Below are 6,421 nucleotides of genomic sequence, written 5' to 3'. Positions count from 1 at the left end.
ATCTAGCTCTCTTTACATTGTCATCACCACCATAGATGCCCTTGAGCTTATTCTACATATCAAAAGAAGATTTACAATCTTTGACCTAATTAGATTCTTCATATCTAAGAGCAGATGTAATCGCAATCATCATGATGTTATGGTTCTTTTTCTCAGCAAGATCTCCAATAGATAATGTACTGACAAGTTTTTTGTATTCATCATCAAAGTATTTGTAGCCTAAATAGCTTATGGTAGCCAAATGAAGCCTCATGAGTCCCTACCATGCTAAAAAGTTGTCTCTATTTAGTTTAGGGATTTCTCTCTTGCAAGACATCCTGATCTTTTGCTTAGGTCCTTGAAACCTTCCTGCAAGCACCAAAAGCTTTGATACCAGTTTTTGGAAATATAGGAGTAACTAAGAGGGTTGGGGGGGAGGGGGGGGGGGGGGGGAGAGGAATTAGTTACCACTATAATAAATCTCAAATCCCTTAGATGTCAACAAAAAAATTGATAAAACTGATGCTCGGTAAGCAAACACAAATTATTGTAACTCGGTAAATATAGAGTGTGTATTACTTTTAGCAAATCTTATAATATTATCAATAATTAACTTGCAAGCATAAGAGAAAAGAAATGAATACATAAGACACCAAAATTTATCATGGAAACCCAATATGGGAAAAACCACCAATGTAACTAGCTATTATTTTACACTCTTCTGAAGTGAGCCCTATTAGGAGCCAACTCAGTTAAAGGTTACAAAACACACTGTTAGGTGTGACCTTGTTAGAGGATTTAGTCACCCTATTAGGAGTGGCTTTGTAAAAGGTCTTAAAATAATTCAATGGAATTTTTTCCTTATTAGAGAGTTTACAACTAGTTGTTAAACCAACTCAGTTAAGAGATTTTAGATCACTGCTACAATGGTTAGAAAGTAATAATGAAATGACCTAATTGTGATGCAATTGAATTGCTGAATCTAGATCTCTGTTATACTTAAGCTTGATCCTTCTTGATCAAATATTATTTTTTTGTTCCACAATGATATCTACTTATCCTTCAAGTTCACTCCCACTCTTTTCCCTTTCAATTCAATCAACACACTTGCACACACTTGAAAATCACAACTTGTCCTTATATTTATATCATTTAGATTGTCAAGTCAGCTCAATACTAATTAGAATGACCAATATTCATTACCATAGTTGGCTAGAACCAATACTTAAATAATTAAGTTTCATATGCTAGAACAACAAAATCCTTCATTAGCTAACCATTCTCAACAAACACTAGTTTTGAGATGATTTCCTATGTTAACCAACAGAGGCTCAGTTAACACTGTGAACTTCCAAAAGTCCTTTGGTAACTAAGTGAACTCAATTAGCACTAACTCTATTCAACTTTTATTTGTTAATAAAGTGAGCTTATTTAACACTCTTTTATGTCAAAATTCCTTCAATTCTTGAGAGAGCTTGGTAGACACTGCCTATCATAGAATAAACTCAGGAACACTCGATAGACAAGAAAAACTATCTTCCTGACCAAGTGAGCTTGGTAAGAAATAACTATCAACTAATATGACATTTTTGGAACATCAAAGATAACACACAATTAAACAATTGTATCCAACAAAGGGATATTTTATTGTTATTGAAAAATGGTAGTCAATAGATTTTAAAAGATGTTAAGCATGTTCCTACACTCAAGAGTAATCTGATTTTAGTTAGTTAGTTGTATTTGTAAGGTTTTAATGTTAATGTTGATCTAAATTTATGGAAAGTGTCCAAAGGTAGGTTAGTTTTGGTTAAAGGAAATAAATCTAGAAGTTTATATGTTTTAGAGTGTACTAGTGAAGTGGGAGCAGCCATGGTGGTTGCGGAAAGTAATGTTGAACTTTGGCATAATAGTATTGATCACATGAGAAAAATGGGTCTTGAAGTCATGCTTTGAAGAGATTAGTTTTTGTGTCTATAATCTCTTGATTCGGAGTAATGTGAGCACTATCTTTATGACAAGAAAAATTGCAACATCTTTGTAAGGACATGTCATGATAAGAAATCTACTCCATTAGAGCTTGTACATTTTGATGTTTTTGGTCCGATGGAGGTAACATCTCTCAATGGTACTAACTATTTTATCATATTTCTTGATGATTGCACTAGAAAAGTTTGGGTTTATATGTTGAATAAAAAATCTAAAGTACTGTCAAAGTTAAATTTTTTAAGGCTATTATGGAAAATTAGATTGGGAAAAAGATTAGATGTTGCTAATGGACAATGGTGGTGAGTTATCCTCTTCAGAGTTTGATAGTTTTTGTGCAAATCATGGTATTTGGAGGATTAAAATAGTCCCTTAAACACATCAAGAAAATGGTGTAGTTGAGAGGTTGAATCAAACTATCTTGGAAAGGGCTCGATGTATGTTATCAAATACTAGTTTGGGAAGGGAATTTTGGGTAGAGGCATGAAATACTATTGTTTATTTAATAAATTGAGCTCCTTCATCATGTTTGGATTTTGATATCTTGGAAAAAAGGTAGATAGGTAAAAGGATATTTTTCTCTCATTTACTAGTGTTTGTTTGTGGTGCATATTTTCATATTCCTAAAGGGTAGTAAACAAATTTGGATTTTAAATCTAAAAGATGCATATTTTTGGGGTATGGTGAAGATCAATATGGATTTTGATGGGATCTAGTATTTTAGAAAGTTGTTCACAGTTGCAATGTTATTTTCAATGAGAAATCATTCTTAGGTTTTCACATTCAAAATAGTCCTCCTATTGGTTAAATTAAATTAAATTAATTTTATAATCAAGGACAAAATAAGAGGACTCTTGAAGTTACCTTTAATCCCACTACTAGTATTATGTCTTCAAAAAAATTTAGAGTCCCCACTTATACAAAATTTGCATCTTGCTCAATTTAAAACTTGTCTCTCCCTACTAATTCTTCTGATGCCATTATTACAGAGAATTATGCTCTTTTCCCAAATACTTAATGTAGTCAGTCAGGTGCATCTAAAAATATTATAGATAAAATTTTTCTACCAACCACTAAACCCACCCCATGCCAACACACTATGCCCCCCTCTCTATTTTATACATCATAACATATAGGTAAGTGACCACATAGCATAATTTACTCTGACCAAGATGTTGTGTTTCCCTCTAGTGTGGTCAAGCATGCCCATCAAAACCCAACACATGATCCATGAGTATTTCCAACTTGTCACATTGAACTTAAGCATATTTTTATTCCCTTATCTACATACAATCCCAAGTTGCCAACACAAGGTGTGTTATCTCAACCATTTACTATCTCTTCTTAGTTTCCTTCTACAATAAGAACTCATTCCATAGTAAGATAGGTGGATGTATCACATAAAACTCCAATTCCTCAATAGCCTATAGTTTCCACTTTGTCGCATATTGGTCATCACATAGTTTCATCATAGTTTTGTGACAAGGTATGTGAGCATATTTTGATTAACTCACAGTTTCAACCTCACAACATTCAATCAGGTTCTACAACTACATATTCTTCTATTGGACATACAGACCAAATCACTAAAATTCACTAGCCAAGGAAATCTACTAGAGAGAGAAAATGTCCTAGAAAATTTTATGACTATGAATTATTGTTTTCTCTTTGTTTTGATCAAGCAGAGCCACAAACATTTAAGCAAGTCTATAATGATGTAAACTTTGTACATTGGATGGATGCCATGAAAGATGAAATTGAGTCTCTACATACCAATCACACTTGGGATTTAGTTCTTCTTCCACCAAATCATAAGGCTCTGAAAAATAAATGGATCTACCAAATAAAGGAGGAAGATGGAGACATAAAAGGTATAGGGCTAGATTGGTAGTGTAGAGATTTTATCAAAAAATAGGTATGGATTTTAATGAAATTTTGTCTCCAGTTGTAAAAATGCAAACTATTTGATTGGTTTTAGGCATAGAAGTGGCATGGGACCTTGATATTGAACAATTTGATTTCAAAACAACATTTTTACATGGGGATATTGAAGAGGAATTATACACATAGCAGTCAGAAGGTGTCATTTAAATAGGGGTAGGAGCATCTATATTGGAGATTAAAAAGAGTTTATATGGGCTAAAGAAAGCTCTGCTAATGGTATTTAAAATTTGATAACTTTATGACACAATAAGATTTCACTCATTATGAATCGATCTATTTACTATAAAAGGCTTTCTACTGGTGAGTTTGTGATTTTACTAGTATATATTGATGATATGTTGACTACTAGAAGTACTATGAGAGTTATTCATGAGCTGAAGATGCATTTGACTCTTTATTTTTCCATAAAAGATTTATGGGCAAAAAAGAGGATTCTTGGGATGGATATAATAAAAAATAGACATAAAATATGAATTAGATTATTCAAGAAAAGTATATTCTCAAAGTTTTAGAAAAGTTTAATACGTCAAATGCCAAATTGGTTGCCACTCCATTAGCTGATCATTTTCAGTTGTCTTCAAAGATGTGTCCTTCTACTCCATAAGAAAAATGTGAGATGGATGGTATTCCTTATTATTTGAAAGTTGGGAATTTTATGTATGCCACAGTTATCATGTATCTGGATCTTGCTCATGTAGTGTTAGTTGTAAGTGGTTTTATGAGTAATCTAGGTAAAAAATCATTGGCAAGCGATTCAATGGATTCTTCAATATTTGAGAGGAACTTCTTCTTATTTTTTACTCTTTAACAATAAGACTCCTTATGTTTTTACCTATACTTGTTGATATCTAATCCTATGTTGTTGACTAGTGTCCAAACACTTAGTCATTTACCAGGCAAGATTACATAATTATCACTATGACTGAGTTATCTAGTAAAGGGTGAGCATACAAAGCTTATACTAAGCAGGATACTAATTTCTAAGTATTCAATTGAGACCAAGAACATGCATGCATTGAGAAATATAGTTGAGTTATAGTGTATTGACAAGTTAGTGATTGTTGAGAGAAAACATGAAGAAGTCTACATGACTAAGCATTAGAGCATTCAAGTGCCGAGTAGTTCAATTTTGACGTATAAGTTTGTAATGACACAAACACATACATATACCATTTTGGATGACTTTTATATGACATTTAATATTTGTAGAGACAACTAAAAATGTGATCACACATCATTTCACAAGGTAATGATCCCAAGGTGTCAAAATTCAACTAATCAGAAAATTAGATATAAATGACAAAAGGTGATGAATTATAAACCATCTATCAAGTTATAGAACCTTCATAGAACATCTATTTAAGGAGGATTCTAGCCCTAAGATCAATGAAGAGAGAGAAGAGAGAGGCATATCCCTTATGAAAGTATGAAAGAAGGAATGTCTGAGTGTATGCGCATGTAAAGAAGAGAAGACTAAGTTTAAAAGCATATCAAACATAGAGTAATTAGAGAAGTGAAGGATTGAATAGAGTTATTAGATTAGGAGATTAGATTGGAGATATAGGAAAGAGGATATCCAAGGCCAAATTATAGAGTAAATCGAGGGTCAGGTACTAAATCAATAATTGAGATAGGTTAAATCACTTAATAGAGTGGTTTTAATAGACCTATGTAAACCTCCTAAGAGAGTCCTTACTTCATTGTGAGTGTAAAATATTTTACCAAGGTGAGACCTAATCATCTCTAAAGACTTTAATAGGAAATACTCCTCATAGGGTAGATCATATCTTATGATCAAATATTGTAACCATAATAGGTTAACTTTATAATTGCAAAAGTGAAGATTTGTGGGTTTCATCCCCACCCCAATTTTACCTTTGCATTGAAGTGTTTCTAGGCTACCAAATCATGGTGTTACATGTTGAAATATTTCATGGATGTGATGTATTTTATTAATTTTTAAACATTACAATTTTAATGGTAGATTTATTATAAGAGATGAATTAGGTGTGAATTCATTGAATTGGTTTTAAGGAAAAAAGTATAAGATCCTAATTCACCTCCCCCCCTCTCTTAGTATCTTGTTTACCATTAACTCATTTAAAAAATATTGACTTTGATATGGACGGAGATTTAGATAAATGAAGTTCTAATATAGGCTATGTGTTTACTTTTTGTAGGGAAATGATTAGTTGGACTTCTAGTAAGAAACAAGTTGTTTCTCTTTACTCTACTCAAGTTGAGTATATTTCTCTTACTGAGGGGTCTAAAGCACTGATATGGTTACATTGATTGTTTGAGAGTTGGAATTTCAATAATCCAACTTTACTCTATTTTCTAACAGCAAGAGTTCCATTCATTTTGCTAAAAAATAGCTTTCCACAATCACACAAAGCATACAGAAACCATATTTTACTTCTATTGGTGTTTTAAAAACTACTGAACAACAAAATGTTCAATACTACAATGGTAATACTCACACAACCTAAGGATTAGCCAATTCCTATTAAAAATT

Source organism: Cupressus sempervirens, chromosome 3, assembly GCF_028749045.1.
Source record: "Cupressus sempervirens isolate cs-2001-9-10 chromosome 3, ASM2874904v1, whole genome shotgun sequence".
NCBI classification, from domain to species: domain Eukaryota; kingdom Viridiplantae; phylum Streptophyta; class Pinopsida; order Cupressales; family Cupressaceae; genus Cupressus; species Cupressus sempervirens.
This window is presented reverse-complemented; position numbering follows the sequence as displayed.